Source organism: Aquarana catesbeiana, linkage group LG01, assembly GCF_042186555.1.
Source record: "Aquarana catesbeiana isolate 2022-GZ linkage group LG01, ASM4218655v1, whole genome shotgun sequence".
Classification (NCBI taxonomy): Eukaryota; Metazoa; Chordata; class Amphibia; order Anura; family Ranidae; genus Aquarana; species Aquarana catesbeiana.
In genome coordinates this window covers 635,566,118-635,582,428 of record NC_133324.1, presented here as the reverse complement: position 1 = coordinate 635,582,428, position 16,311 = coordinate 635,566,118, and the positions used below count along the sequence as shown (strand labels likewise).

The following is a 16,311-nucleotide window of genomic DNA, read 5'->3' as shown; positions in this document are numbered from 1 at the left end:
ATTTTTTAATTCACTTTATTTCTATTACAAGGGGGCTAACAGTCCCCATATGGGATAGCATTGGTCAGAAGACGTCTACTCTTTATGGAGACATCATAGTTGTATTAGACCATGTCTTACGCTCCAGCCAATCAAGCCCAGACTGTGCTTGATCTGTTTACCTGTTTTTTTTTTTCTGCCAGGATTTATAGAGTTCATAGTATAGTGCTCAAAGCTGAGCTCACATTCTACTGAGGAGCATGTTCACACTCTGTTAATGACAACAGAGAATGCCACCCTGATGCTGTCTGTTGTAGTCCTGGGCTCAGGAACCATGAGGGGATCTGGCAGAGGGGGCCGCACACTGTCAGTCTGTAAAAGTGATCTGGGTGGCCCTAAAGCCACCCAGATGACCTTTGCCTCAATGCAGGAAGCCCACTGAGCTGCAACCGTGAGCTTGTTTTGACCTTTTCAATATTTGGGCGTATGAGACATGCCCATAAAGCTTAACCATAAACTGGTTAAGCAGGAAACTGTAAATGTTGTGAATTGTCTGCTCATGCTGCATCTCTCTCTGTCACTTTAACAGTATATGCTGTATAGAAAAGTAATTAAAAACAAGTTATCTTTCTTTTGGGACGCTTATGTGTCCAATATCACTCTCAGCATTAAACTCAAAACATATTCTTAGGAAAAAATGCAAAAAAGTGAATATACAGTAAGTGTCCAACAGTGGTTGGGTTTTTTTCCTTGCAAAGCTGAATCTAAAACAGCATTTTAATATTCCTCATTAGTGGTCCTCCCTAGTGGCAATGTGACAAATGTGTCCTTGATTCTGCCCAGTATGTCAACTGGATTATTGCCAGCATATTTTATTAGGTTTTCTTCTGGACTGGAGCTATGGCTGCTATACTAGATCGTATCTTTTGGCATTTTTGTAATTTTTGTAATTTTTTTAAGGATTACATGCCTACGCTACTTCACATCAAGCCTATTCTTTTTCTTGTATATAAGGAATGTATAGCATTTTTCTTTATTTCTTTCTATTCAGGACTAAAAATAGCATTAAAAATATTTACCTTTTTAATCGTTAGATAAATGTAAAACATTTTTTTTTTCAGTGCGACTTCAAAGCTGCAGGTCAGTGCAAATTGCATTGGCGATTTTATTGCGGGTTTCAACTTCGTTTAACAGACGTCAATACAAGTCGCAAAGAAACTGCAGAAAAGTAGTGCAGGACTTGAGTAGTGGTTTGAGTTGATTTGAGTGGTTCCATTGTCGAAAATAGGGTGCGACTTGCCATGTCAAATCGCATGACAAATTGCACTGGTGTGAACAAGGGCCAAGTGTGGTTTTCATTGTGCTAAATATTGACCACAGCTCAAATGGATGCAGAGTGCACAGGTCCAGTAGTGACGCAAAGGTTCAAAAGTAAGTGATGCAGAGTCCAGAGGTCAGTAGTAAGTGATGTGGAGTTCATGGGTCAGAAGTAAGTGACGCAGAGTACAAAGGTCAGTAGTAAGTGATGTTGAGTTCAGGGGTCAGAAATAAGTGACGCAGAGTATAGAGGTCAGTAGTAAGTGATGTTGAGTTCAGGGGTCAGAAGTAAGTGACGCAGAGTACAGAGGTCAGTAGTAAGTGATGTTGAGTTCAGGGGTCAGAAATAAGTGACGCAGAGTATAGAGGTCAGTAGTAAGTGATGTTGAGTTCAGGGGTCAGAAATAAGTGACGCAGACTCCAGAGGTCAGTAGTAAGTAATGTTGAGTTCAGGGGTCAGAAATAAGTGACGCAGACTCCAGAGGTCAGTAGTAAGTAATGTTGAGTTCAGGGGTCAGAAGTAAGTGACGCAGACTCCAGAGGTCAGTGGTAAGCAATTCTCAGTTCAGGGGTCAGAAGTAAGTGACGCAGATTCCAGAGGTCAGTTGGAAGTGATGTTGAGTTCAGGGGTCAGAAGTAAGTGACGCAGACTCCGGAGGTCAGTAGTAAGTAATGTTGAGTTCAGGGGTCAGAAATAAGTGAAGCAGAGTTTAATGGAAAGTAGTAAGTGATGTTGAGTTCAGGGGTCAGAAATAAGTGACGCAAAGTACAGAGGTCAGTAGTAAGTGATGTTGAATTCAGGGCTCAGAAGTAAGTGAGGCAGACTCCAGAGGTCAGTAGTGATGTTGAGTTCAGGGGTCAGAAATAAGTGATGCAGAGTCCAGAGGTCAGTAGTAAGTGATGTTAAATTCAGTGGTCAGAAGTAAGTGAGGCAGACTCCAGAGGTCAGTAGTAAGTGATGTTAAATTCAGTGGTCAGAAGTAAGTGAGGCAGACTCCAGGGGTCAGTAGTAGATGATGTTGAGTTCAGGGGTCAGAAATAAGTGACGCAGTGTCCAAAGGTCAGTAGTAAGTGATGTTGAGTTCAGGGGTCAGAAATAAGTGACGCAGACTCCAGAGGTCAGTAGTAAGTAATGTTGAGTTCAGGGGTCAGAAATAAGTGACGCAGACTCCAGAGGTCAGTAGTAAGTAATGTTGAGTTCAGGGGTCAGAAGTAAGTGACGCAGACTCCAGAGGTCAGTGGTAAGCAATTCTCAGTTCAGGGGTCAGAAGTAAGTGACGCAGATTCCAGAGGTCAGTAGTAAGTAATGTTGAGTTCAGGGGTCAGAAATAAGTGAAGCAGAGTTTAATGGAAAGTAGTAAGTGATGTTGAGTTCAGGGGTCAGAAATAAGTGACGCAAAGTACAGAGGTCAGTAGTAAGTGATGTTGAATTCAGGGCTCAGAAGTAAGTGAGGCAGACTCCAGAGGTCAGTAGTGATGTTGAGTTCAGGGGTCAGAAATAAGTGATGCAGAGTCCAGAGGTCAGTAGTAAGTGATGTTAAATTCAGTGGTCAGAAGTAAGTGAGGCAGACTCCAGAGGTCAGTAGTAAGTGATGTTAAATTCAGTGGTCAGAAGTAAGTGAGGCAGACTCCAGGGGTCAGTAGTAGATGATGTTGAGTTCAGGGGTCAGAAATAAGTGACGCAGTGTCCAAAGGTCAGTAGTAAGTGATGTTGAGTTCAGGGGTCAGAAATAAGTGACGCAGACTCCAGAGGTCAGTAGTAAGTAATGTTGAGTTCAGGGGTCAGAAATAAGTGACGCAGACTCCAGAGGTCAGTAGTAAGTAATGTTGAGTTCAGGGGTCAGAAGTAAGTGACGCAGACTCCAGAGGTCAGTGGTAAGCAATTCTCAGTTCAGGGGTCAGAAGTAAGTGACGCAGATTCCAGAGGTCAGTTGGAAGTGATGTTGAGTTCAGGGGTCAGAAGTAAGTGACGCAGACTCCGGAGGTCAGTAGTAAGTAATGTTGAGTTCAGGGGTCAGAAATAAGTGACGCAGAGTTTAATGGAAAGTAGTAAGTGATGTTGAGTTCAGGGGTCAGAAATAAGTGACGCAAAGTACAGAGGTCAGTAGTAAGTGATGTTGAATTCAGGGCTCAGAAGTAAGTGAGGCAGACTCCAGAGGTCAGTAGTGATGTTGAGTTCAGGGGTCAGAAATAAGTGATGCAGAGTCCAAAGATCAGTAGTAAGTGATGTTGAATTCAGGGGTCAGAAGAAAGTGAGGCAGACTCCAGGGGTCAGTAGTAAGTGATGTGGAGTTCAGGGATCAGAAGTAAGTGACGCAGAGTACAGAGGTCAGTAGTAAGTGATGTTGAGTTCAGGGGTCAGAAGTAAGTGACGCAGAGTCCAGAGGTCAGTAGTAAGTGATGTGGAGTTCAGGGTCAGGAGTAAGTGACGCAGAGTTCAATGGTCAGTAGTAAGTGATGTTGAGTTCAGGGGTCAGAAGTAAGTGAGGCAGACTCCAGAGGTCAGTAGTGATGTTGAGTTCAGGGGTCAGAAATAAGTGATGCAGAGTCCAGAGGTCAGTAGTAAGTGATGTTAAATTCAGTGGTCAGAAGTAAGTGAGGCAGACTCCAGAGGTCAGTAGTAAGTGATGTTAAATTCAGTGGTCAGAAGTAAGTGAGGCAGACTCCAGGGGTCAGTAGTAGATGATGTTGAGTTCAGGGGTCAGAAATAAGTGACGCAGTGTCCAAAGGTCAGTAGTAAGTGATGTTGAATTCCAGGGTCAGAAGTAAGTGAGGCAGACTCCAGGGGTCAGTAGTAAGTGATGTGGAGTTCAGGGGTCAGAAGTAAGTAACGCAGAGTACAGAGGTCAGTAGCAAGTGATGTTGAGTTCAGGGGTCAGAAGTAATTGACACAGACTCCGGAGGTCAGTAGTAAGTAATGTTCAGTTCAGGGGTCAGAAGTAAGTGACGCAGACTCCAGAGGTCAGTAGTAAGTAATGTTGAGGTCAGAGGTCAGAAGTAAGTGACACAGACTCCAGAGGTCAGTAGTAAGTGATGTGGAGTTCAGGGGACAGAAATAAGTGACGCAAAGTACAGAGGTCAGTAGTAAGTGATGTTGAATTCAGGGGTCAGAAGTAAATGACGCAGACTCCAGAGGTCAGTAGTGATGTTGAGTTCAGGGGTCAGAAATAAGTGACGCAGAGTCCGGAGGTCAGTGGAAAGTGATGTTGAATTCAGGGGTCAGAAGTAAGTGAGGCAGACTCCAGAGGTCAGTAGTAGATGATGTTGAGTTCTGGGGTCAGAAATAAGTGACGCAGTGTCCAAAGGTCAGTAGTAAGTGATGTTGAATTCAGGGGTCAGAAGTAAGTGAGGCAGACTCCAGGGGTCAGTAGTAAGTGATGTGGACTTCAGGGGTCAGAAGTAAGTGACGCAGAGTACAGAGGTCAGTAGCAAGTGATGTTGAGTTCAGGGGTCAGAAATAAGTGACGCAAAGTACAGAGGTCAGTAGTAAGTGATGTTGAATTCAGGGGTCAGAAGTAAATGACGCAGACTCCAGAGGTCAGTAGTGATGTTGAGTTCAGGGGTCAGAAATAAGTGACGCAGAGTCCGGAGGTCAGTGGAAAGTGATGTTGAATTCAGGGGTCAGAAGTAAGTGAGGCAGACTCCAGAGATCAGTAGTAGATGATGTTGAGTTCTGGGGTCAGAAATAAGTGACGCAGTGTCCAAAGGTCAGTAGTAAGTGATGTTGAATTCAGGGGTCAGAAGTAAGTGAGGCAGACTCCAGGGGTCAGTAGTAAGTGATGTGGACTTCAGGGGTCAGAAGTAAGTGACGCAGAGTACAGAGGTCAGTAGCAAGTGATGTTGAGTTCAGGGGTCAGAAATAGGTGACACAGAGTCCAGAGGTCAGTAGGAAGTGATGTTGAGTTCAGGGGTCAGAAGTAATTGACAAAGACTCCAGACGTCAGTAGTAAGTAATGTTGAGTTCAGGGGTCAGAAGTCAGTGACGCAGACTCCAGAGGTCAGTAGTAAGTAATGTTGAGTTCAGAGGTAAGAATTAAGTGACACAGACTCCAGAGGTGAGTAGTAAGTGATGTTGAATTCAGGGGTCAGAATTAAGTGAGGCAGACTCCAGAGGTCAGAAATAAGTGATGTTGAGTTCAGGGGTCAGAAGTAAGGGACGCAGACTCCAGAGGTCAGTAGTAGATGATGTTGAGTTCAGGGGTCAGAAATAAGAGACGCAGTGTCCAAAGATCAGTAGTAAGTGATGTTGAATTCAGGGGTCAGAAGAAAGTGAGGCAGACTCCAGGGGTCAGTAGTAAGTGATGTGGAGTTCAGGGGTCAGAAGTAAGTGACGCAGAGTACAGAGGTCAGTAGTAAGTGATGTTGAGTTCAGGGGTCAGAAGTAAGTGACGCAGAGTCCAGAGGTCAGTAGTAAGTGATGTGGAGTTCAGGGTCAGGAGTAAGTGACGCAGAGTTCAATGGTCAGTAGTAAGTGATGTTGAATTCAGGGGTCAGAAGAAAGTGAGGCAGACTCCAGGGGTCAGTAGTAAGTGATGTGGAGTTCAGGGGTCAGAAGTAAGTGACGCAGAGTACAGAGGTCAGTAGTTAGTGATGTTGAGTTCAGGGGTCAGAAGTAAGTGACGCAGAGTCCAGAGGTCAGTAGTAAGTGATGTGGAGTTCAGGGTCAGGAGTAAGTGACGCAGAGTTCAATGGTCAGTAGTAAGTGATGTTGAGTTCAGGGGTCAAAAGTAAGTGACGCAGAGTCCAGAGGTCAGTAGTAAGTGATGTGGAGTTCAGGGTCAGGAGTAAGTGACGCAGAGTTCAATGGTCAGTAGTAAGTGATGTTGAATTCAGGGGTCAGAAGTAAGTGAGGCAGACTCCAGGGGTCAGTAGTTAGTGATGTGAAGTTCAGGGGTCAGAAGTAAGTGACGCAGAGTACAGAGGTCAGTAGTAAGTGATGTGGAGTTCAGGGTCAGGAGTAAGTGATGTTGCATTCAGGAGTTATGCCGCGTACACACGGTCGGACTTTTCGTCTACAAAAGTCCAACGGACGCCGACGGACTAAAGCTGGCTGGTAATCCGATCGCGTGTGGGCTTCTCCGGACTTTCAGCAGACTTTTTCAGCCTCAAATCCGACGGACTTTAGATTTGAAACATGCTTCAAATCTTTACGTCGTAACTACGACGGACCCCGAAATCCGCTCGTCTGTGTGCTAGTCCGACGGACAAAAACCCATGCTAGGGCAGCTATTGGCTACTGGCTATGAACTTCCTTATTTTAGTCCGGTGTACGTCATCACGTACGAATCCGTCAGACTTTTGTGTGGTCGTGTGTAGGCAAGTCCGTTCGTTAGAAAGTCTGCTGCAAGTCCGCCGAAAGTCCGCCGGAAGTCTGTCGGACAGGCTGTCGGACTTTTGTAGACGAAAAGTCCGACCGTGTGTACGCGGCATTAGAAGTAAGTGACGCAGAATTAGGTTGTGAATAGTAAGTAATGCAGAGTTCAGAGGTGAATAGTAAGTGTCAGAGTTCAGGGGCCAAGGGTAAGTGAGACAAAGTTCAGGAGTAAGTGAACCAGAGTCTAGGGGTCAGGAGTACATGACACAGAGTTCAGAGTTCAGGAATAAGCAATACAGAGATCAGAAGTAAGTGATGCAGAGTTTAGAAGTCAATAGTAAGTGACCTCTATCCCATAGTACAGCCCTCCTCTGCACAGCTTACCACCTGGACTCATAGTGGTTGATTTCTAAACTGGAACGTGCAAAATCTGGTGCAGCTCTGCATATGAACCAATTAGCTTCAATTCTTTCTCCCCCTTGAAAAAGGGACCCAACCCCCAGCATTAGTACTGATCTCCTCCCCTTTGCTGCAGCAAAGACACAGAATGGAATGGCGTTTCCCCATGTTTGTACAATGTCTGAGGGCACAGTAGGCACCCCTCAAGGGGCCCTCATGCACCGCACATACTGCACCGTTGAGGATATGCCACTGGCATTGTTAGTAGTAGTTAGTCACCTTCCACTGGGCTTTTGTAATTGTAAAAACTTTTCTCTATTCATTCAAGTAGCTTCTTCAGTTCTAAAACTAAAGGTGAACAAACCGCGTTTTACAGATCAAGTCAAGTTAAATGTGACTAACAATTGTTAGCTGTATTGAAGATCCTTTGCACATACTGTAAATGTAACGATCTGACATTGTTCTTTTCCTTGATGTAAATGTAATTAGATCTGAAAAAAAAAACAGCGCTGAGTGAGCCTGGCATGGTAAAGCACCCAAAGCTGATTAGTTCTTGCTCTGCATTTTAGAAATCTGTTGGCAGGATGATTCTGTTTAATACTGTGTTGCCATAACATTATATGAATAGGTTAATCAAACAGAAAATTAAACCCCTTAATGATGGAGGTAAAATAAGGCACTTGAAATCAGGTTTGCAACCTTGGCATGAAACTGTACATCTCTTTCCAACTATTTTGTGTATCCAAGTGAATTATACTTTTTTTCCACAACAAATTAGGCTTTCGTTTGGTCATAAATGGTTAATGTGCAGTAAGTACCCGTAATAAATAAATACATATATTTAGTGCTTGCCTTGGAGGGGAAGAAGGCCTGCCAAATGCAATGCAGGATGGGTTTTATGTCAGCGTACTGGATCAGTGCTGGGGGACAGGTGATCGAGTGGGCAAAAGGCCAACTCCATGCTGCCACATACAGTATCTCACAAAAGTGAGTACACCCCTCACATTTTTGTAAATATTTTATTATATCTTTTCATGTGACAACACTGAAGAAATGACACTTTGCTACAATGTAAAGTAGTGAGTGTACAGCTTGTATAACAGTGTAAATTTGCTGTCCCCTCAAAATAACTCAACACACAGCCATTAATACAATAAGAAAAAAGTGTCACTGTCACTAAACCAAAATAAATTACGATTATCAAAATTGTGTAAACTAGCTCACCCTAGTAATTTACAACCATACCCCCAAATGCTTACAATAAATAATACTGAGTGATTTGTAAATTACTCCTCAAATCCAAAAAAGTGTATTAATCATCAAATCCAATAAACACAAATGAACATTTGACGTTTATATGCTTATAATAATCCATCAATTGTGCTCTTCTTATAATATCCACCATGCTGTGCATCCAAAATGCTATCGTGTGTTATGATGTAGCACCACCTTCCAAAAAAGCCACTTACCAGAAAGCAGAAATGTAAGTGCCTGTATGTGTGTGTATTTTAACACCCAGTTTGATCTCGGTTGCATCAGGTACAGAGTGGGATCCCCAAATTTCTGCAATGTGATACTCATGTAAACAATAAAATGGCCATCATTGCGCAAACTCCTTAAATAAACCTTTTATTATAACAATTAAAAATTGCTCACTCACATGTAAATGTGCCTCAGACCGACAGTAAGTCTGTCCAGCAATGGCCGCTCTGCATACAAGGAGTTGGCGTGCGGTCCAAGCCTCGATCTGAATGCAGCTAGTGGGCAGGATGTGATTTCAACGTTGCAGGGAATCAGCGTAAGTGCGTCACCAGGAAGCTTCTGAGGTTCCACTCAGAACAGGCCTCGCCATGGTCGATCAAAGAAGTTGAGTGCACATGCTCAGCATCACATCCAGAGGTTGTCTTTGGGAAATAGACGTATGAGTGTTGCCAGCATTGGTACAGAGGTTGAAGGGGTGGGGGGACAGCCTGTCAGTGCTCAGACCATACGTCGCACACTGCATCAAATTGGTCTGCATGGCTGTCGTTCCATAAGGAAGACTCTTCTAAAGATGATGCACAAGAAAGTGTAGTCACTTTGAAAGATTGTGTCAAGCGTGTGTAACGGCAACCAGGTGAGGAATACAAAGACAAGTGTGTTTTGCCTACAGTTAAGCATGGTGGTGGGAGTGTCATGGTCTGGGGCTGCATGAGTGCTGCCAGAACTGGGGAGCTACAGTTCATTGAGGGAACCATGAATGTCAACATGTACTGTGACAGCGGATGTTGTCCCCGCACTAGGGTGAATCTGTCCAGGTATGACCTGGCTGTTGGTCTCCAGGAACAAAGAGCCCCAGGTGCTGGCTAATGCTAGTAAAGGCTGTGTGCAAATGGGAAAATCCGGACAGCCGCACTCCAGGAAATTATAATCCAAACTTCTTTATTTTAAAATCAGGAACATGTCATACAGTGCATCAAAGGCAGAGTGTACAGACAGGCAGCTTACGCATTTTGCACTATATCAAGTGCTTACTCATAGCTATGAGTAAGCACTTGATATAGTGCGAAATGCGTAAGCTGCCTGTCTGTACACTCTGCCTTTGATGCACTGTATGACATGTTCCTGATTTTAAAATAAAGAAGTTTGGATTATAATTTCCTGGAGTGCGGCTGTCCGGATTTTCCCATTTGCACACAGCATGTACTGTGACAGACTGAAGTAGAGCATGATCCCCCCCTTCAGAGACTGGGCCGCAGTGCAAAATTCCAACATGATAACGACCCCAAACACACCTCCAAGACGATCACTGCCTTGCTAAAGAAACTGAGGGTAGGATGGACTGGCCAAGGTGATGGACTGGCCAAGCACGTCTCCAGACCTAAAGCCTATTGAGCATCTGTGGGGCATCCTCAAAAGGAAGGTGGAGGAGAGCAAGATCTCTAACATCCACCAGCTCTGTGATGTCATCATGGAGGAGTGGAAGAGGACACCAGTGGCAACCTGTGAATCTCTGGTAAACTCCATGCCCAAGAGGGTTAAGGCAGTGCTGGAAAATAATGGTGGCCACACAAAATATTGACACTTTGGGCCCAATTTGGATATTTTTACTTAGGGGTGTACTCACTTTTGTTGCCAGCGGTTTAGACATTAATGGCTGTGTGTTGAGTTTATTTTGAGGGGACAGAAAATTTACACTGTTATACAAGCTGTACACTCACTACTTTACATTGTAGCAAAGTGTCATTTCTTCAGTGTTGTCACATTAAGGAAATAATGAAATGTTTACAAAAATGTTAGGGATGTACTCACTGTGTACAGTCAGGGGAAAGTGATTATTGTTCTAGAGGAAAGCATACCAATCCATTTGAATCGAGATTCAACCCAGACATTTAACCCACATAACCATGCATACAGGGAAGCCCGGAATGGTAATGGAAATATGGAATGGTAATGAAGGGCTGGGCATGACAAGGTGGAACAGGAGACAACGGAGGGTTAAAAATGGAAAGGAAGTAAGAGGGAGGGGATTGAAGTTAACTTTAGGGGTGGGGAGATATAAAAGGAATAGGCGGGGTTTAAGCAGGAGCAGTGTGAGGAGACAGACAAAGGGGAAGTTGACACAGGGGGAGAGAAGCTTTTGCAGCAGCATGGCAGACATTGATTTGATCCTAGCAAGGCTGAGGACGGCGGCGGCCACGAGGGGACAGGAATGGCTACAGGCTCAGGTAGCTCCATTGCTCCTAGACGAAGCGGGAGGGTCCGGCGGGGGGGGGGAAGCGACGCCACGCGCCAGGCGGTCTAGGCCGCCTGAGCGTTTTTCACCAGGCCCCTCATCCAGAACAGCTCGCCCTAATAGGAGCCCGGGAACGGACCCGTCGGCCCCACCAGCAAAACGGGTGGCCGCCGTCACCCCTGGGGGGACCGGGCGGAATCCTCCACAACGGCGGAGCGCGGGGGGCGGGGCTTCGGGCCGTTATGGCGCCCGGGCTTCGCCACCCAGAAGACAGGACAGCAGGAGAACGGTCCCCCCCACAGCACAGGCATCTGCTAGGGGGGAGATCCGACGGGGGAGGAGCAGGGGCACGGCTGGAGGTCAGCTACCAGACGCTGCTGGCAGCCCCTATGCAGCCAGGATCGGAAGAGAGCCAGTGGAAGACAGTAGGAGAGGTCCAGGGGCCAACAGAGGAGACAGCAGTGTGGGACAGCAGAGCACAGCAGCAGGTGGTCGCAAGGAAAGGGGGAGAACAGCCACAAGATGGGAATCCACAGCCCCTAGGCAAGCTTCACCTGGGAGGTTACTCACGCCGATGCTCCAAGCCACGGAAGTTCGGTCGGAAGGAGAGCTGTCGGGTTCGGATGAGGACGTGCGCCAGGACATCGCGCCTTCTGGAGGATCCAGTGCAGCGGCGATGGGAAGCAGACCCAGTCAGCCTGGTGAGTCACATGTTTTAACGGATTCTGTTATCAATGTTGATGGTGGTAATTGGTTAGATAGGGGTGATGGGGGGGACACCATGGCTCCTGGGGGAGTTCTAGGGGCCGTGGCGGGGGGATCGCCTGGCTTAAGGGGGACGGGCGTTCAGCCTGTCGCCGCTGGGACAGGGGGAACATTGCAGGAATTGTTGGGAGGATTAAGGGATTTGGTGCAACGATTTGCAACCAACCAGACGGCGCCAGCAATAGTGGCGCCGTGGGTTGGAGGGCAGGTGGAGCAGTCGGGTGTTGGGGGAACAACGGGGACAAGGGGTGAGGCTGTCGCCGACTCAGACGCCGGGGTGGCGGAAAACACCGCCACGGGGGAATCTGTAGTGGCGGTCAGGAAGGATGTGGTCAGGATAGCGGATGCGGCTAAATGCGAAGTGTACGTCTGCTATGAAGGCCCGCTGGGAGCACACTTAAAACAAGAAGTGCGGGAGAAAATAGTAAAAGGTGAGTATGTGGAAATTTTTTCCTTGTTACCGTTAGAGAAGTTCAACTTGGATAGGGTAAAGCCGGACGATTCCAAAAAAGAGGATGAGGAGAAGCGAAGGTATCGTCTGATCCCTAGGACCTTTAGTAATTGGTTGCAGGCGTTCGCCATTATGGCGAGTGTAATTGGCGAAAAGAACCCGGAGCATTGCTCTGCGTTGTTTTGCTACATGGATGCCATAGGCGAGGCACATAGGGTGTATGGGGGCACTGCGTGGCTTCGATACGATGAGCAATTTAGGCAACGCAGGGCGGTGAGGCCGGCTCTTAGGTGGGACCATAAGGATATAAGCTTATGGATGCGTTTGATGTCGTCCGCCAGGGCACCAAACCAGCCTTTTCATGGGGGGGCCGGGGGATCGTCTACCTCTGGACTCCCGGCCGGGAAAAAATTTGGGGTGTGTTGGCAGTTTAACGAAGGATCCTGCAAGTTTGGGGGATCCTGTCGTTTTAAACATGAATGCTCAGGATGTGGGGGGAACCACGCGTTGTCACGCTGCTTCAAAAGAGGAAAGAAGACAGGGGAACCTGCTCAGAAGAGGGATAACGCCAGTGAAGGAGGTAAGGATGCGGCCTTTTTTAAATAGGTACCCGGACAGAGAGGCAGCGAGGGAGTTGGGGGAGGGTTTTTCAGTGGGTTTCAGAATTCCATGTTCTCTGACAGCTATACCTCCGATGGCCAAGAACTTGCGGTCTGCACTGCAGAATCCTGGGGTGGTTTCGGAAAAACTGGCCAAGGAGGTTGCGTTGGGGCGAATGAGTGGGCCTTTCGCAACTAAGCCGTTACAGAATTTAGTAGTGTCACCGTTGGGAGTGGTGCCTAAAAAGGAACCAAACAGATTTCGCCTTATTCACCACCTTTCGTTTCCAAAAGGGGCGTCTGTGAATGATGGTATCAATCCTGAAGATTGTTCAGTGTCGTACACATCGTTCGATGCAGCGGTGGGATGGGTGAGACATTACGGTCAGGGGGCACTCATGGCAAAAGCAGACATTGAGGCGGCATTCCGTTTGCTTCCAGTACATCCGGACAGCTTTTGGCTGTTGGGTTGCTGTTGGCAGGGGGAGTTTTACGTCGATCAGTGCCTGCCAATGGGTTGCTCGATATCTTGCGCCAAGTTTGAGCTGTTTAGCTCATTTCTTGAATGGGTGATTAGGGATGTGTCAGGGATGGATTCTGTGATTCATTATCTGGATGACTTTCTCTGCGTGGGGCCTCGTGAGTCCAAGGGGTGTGCGATTCTGTTGGCAACCTTGGAACACATTGCAGGTAAGTTTGGGGTACCATTAGCAGCGGATAAAACAGAGGGCCCGACGACAGTGTTGAGTTTTTTGGGCATCGAAATAGATACCAGAGACATGGAGTGCAGGTTGCCAGGGGATAAGGTGGACGGGTTAAAAAGGGATGTCAGGGATTTGATGGGACAGAGGAAAGTGCAGCTGCGGCAATTACAATCCCTTTTAGGTAAGTTGAATTTTGCGTGTCGCATTATTCCAATGGGTAGAGTTTTTTGCCGCCGGTTGTCAGCTGCCACAGCGGGGATACAGTCTCCGACTCACTTTATCAGGCTTACCAGGGAACATAGGGAGGACTTGAAGGTGTGGCACACGTTCCTGGAAAGCTACAACGGGCGCTCAGTGTGGATGGAAGGACCGGTAAGTAACTGTGACATGGATTTGGTGACGGACGCCGCGGGATCTACGGGGTATGGGGCTTTTTTCCAAGGGCAGTGGAGTGCGGAGGCATGGCCTGATTTTTGGGTAGAGTCGGGATTTACTCGGAATCTGGTGCTTTTGGAATTATTCCCGGTGGTATTAGCAGTAGAATTGTGGGGGGAGAGATGGCGGAACTTGAAAATACGTTTAAATTGTGACAATATGGGGGTAGTTCAGGTCATCAATCGGCTATCGGCATCATCCCCGCCGGTAATACGATTGTTGCGTCACCTGGTGTTGAGGTGCTTACAAATTAATGTTTTTCTATATGCTGTGCATATCCCGGGCGTAGATAATACTTTGGCTGATTCCTTGTCTCGGTTCCAGTGGAACAGATTCAGGGAGCTGGCGCCCGCCGCGGAAACAGAGGGGATTCCTTGTCCGGGGTGGCTTTGGGAGACGGTATTGGAATCGCCGCAGGATGGATCAGGAAATCGGTGAGTGGGTCGACATGGGCGGCATATGAAAAAGTATGGTCGGAATGGGCCACGTTTACACGGCTGGCGGACGCCGGGCTGGGAGAACAGGATTTGAGGTTGTTGGTAGTGTATTTTGTGTCACGACACATGGAAGGGGGTGGTTCAGTGTCCGCAATTGAGCGGAAATTGGCGGGGTTGGCCTTTCTATTCAAGTTACAGGGCCTGACTGATTTTACCAAGGATTTCTGGGTAAAACAGGCCTTAAAAGGTTATAGGAAGAGCCATGCGAAAAAGGATTCGAGGAGGCCGGTATCTTTTTCATTATTACAGGTATTGTGTAATAAGTTAGGTGGGATATGTAAGTCGGGTTATGAAGTGATTTTGTTTAAGGCGGTTTTTTCTATCGCGTTTTTTGGAGCATTTCGGGTTGGCGAGTTGGTGAGTCCAGCAAAACAAGTAGCAGGGGGTTTGAAGATGCAGGATGTGGAAGTAAAACGGGATAGGGTGTTGCTGAAACTGGGCAGGTCAAAAACAGACCAAGCCGGAAAAGGGGTAAAAGTGCAACTGTTCAGGTTACCAGGGTCGGGAATTTGCCCGGTTCAAGTAGTTGAGGAATTTCTGCTAATTCGCCCGGTCGGGGAAGGGCCGTTGTTTGTGCATGAAGATAGAACTTTCTTATCTAGGTTTCAATTCATTGCAGTGTTTAGAAAATGCATTGGGGCTGCAGGGTTGGATAGTAGGCAATTCGCCTCACACTCCTTCCGTATCGGGGCGGCTACTGAAGCTGCCAGGTGTGGGTTGGATGAGGCAGCAATCAAGAGGATAGGGAGGTGGGAATCCAGGAGGTTCCAGTCTTATGTGCGCCCTCAATTGTCATCAGATGCGATATAAAAAAAAAAAAAAAAAATAATATACATAGATATTTTATGATTACATGCATTTGAGGACAGGGGTAGGGGAAGTTCACATGTTTCAATTTGTCTTTTGTTGTGTTATGTCTTTGCAGATGGGGGTCAACCACGCCTCGTTTGGATCTTGGGGCACTCCTATGTTTTCTGGGGTGCAAAAAGGGGGGACGTCAGACCAGAAGGCAGGCAACTGGGGATTTCCAGGAGGGAGGCATGTATTCGCTGGTTGGGCTTTCCAGGCATGGGGTGGGGTAGAGTGGTTCAGGAATTTGAACGATACACTCGACTCGATAGACCCCCGGATGTTTTAGTGATACATGCAGGAGGGAATGATCTGGGGGTCCGATCTACCAGGGAACTGGTGTCGGCCGTCAAGTGTGATTTTTTGGCACTTCGGGTGGCCTTCCCGGGCATGATCATAGTTTGGTCTGACATAGTGGCAAGGACGTCATGGCGCATGGCTAGATCGGTACCTAGGATCAACAAAGCGAGAATTAAAGTAAACAAGGCAATTGGAAAGTTTGTGGTTAATAATGGGGGATTGGTGGTGAGGCACACGGAGTTGGAGGTTAATGTGGGGATGTACCTAAGGGGAGATGGGGTGCACCTTACCGCAGTAGGCATTGATCTTTGGGCTCTCGGGCTTCAAGATGGCATTGAGAGGGCATTGCGGGTGTGGAGGTGCCCTTAAGGCTAAGGGGTCATCCTTGCGGGCTGTGGCGGCATCTTTGGTCTCTGATGGTGGTAAAATGCAAAGAGGTGATGGTAAATGGTGGGGGGCTTTCAGTATTCTGGGCCCCTCTGGTGTGTTCTGTTCTTACAGCGGAAGGCGAGGCTGGAAGACAGATGTTACACTGCGGGAAGGGTGTTGTCACCGAGCTGTTTTTAAATACGGCTGGTGGCCTGGTATGGTAAAAATTATGTACCGCAGTGTATGGTGTTTGGTGAAGTTGTTAAAATGGAGGAGATGAAGTTAAGAGTGCCATCAGAAGACCAAAGATTGGGAGGTGTAAGAACTGTCAGTTAAAAGTTATACATAGTTGTACAAAATGTTCATTAAAAGAGTTATTTAAAGTTATTTAAAAGTTGGTTTTATATTTTATAATAAAGGAGGCTGCTATGGCCGGTTTTACTCCAAAACAACTCCTGTGTGCGTTATCTAATCATTATAGATAAGAAAGGGAAAGGGGAGTAGTAAATAAAGAGTGGGTAGTGGAAGTTGGGGATATTAGTTCCTACACTGGTCATGGCCAATCTGCAAGTTGATTCAGGGAGAACAGTCCACAAGTTTACAATGTTTTCCTTGAAA

The 16,311-nt window shown here is 46.8% G+C and overlaps 1 protein-coding gene and 1 long non-coding RNA gene across 3 annotated transcripts in view; one reads left to right on the top strand and one right to left on the bottom strand.

Moving 5' to 3' along the window:
* CCSER1 (coiled-coil serine rich protein 1) overlaps positions 1-16,311 on the bottom strand; it is a 1,308,521-nt gene that overhangs the window by 1,109,450 nt on the left and 182,760 nt on the right. The window lies entirely within an intron of this gene.
* Positions 11,181-16,145, top strand: LOC141109623 (uncharacterized). The gene is made up of 2 exons (XR_012236181.1): positions 11,181-11,425; positions 15,101-16,145. It is a non-coding gene; the product is annotated as an uncharacterized lncRNA (long non-coding RNA).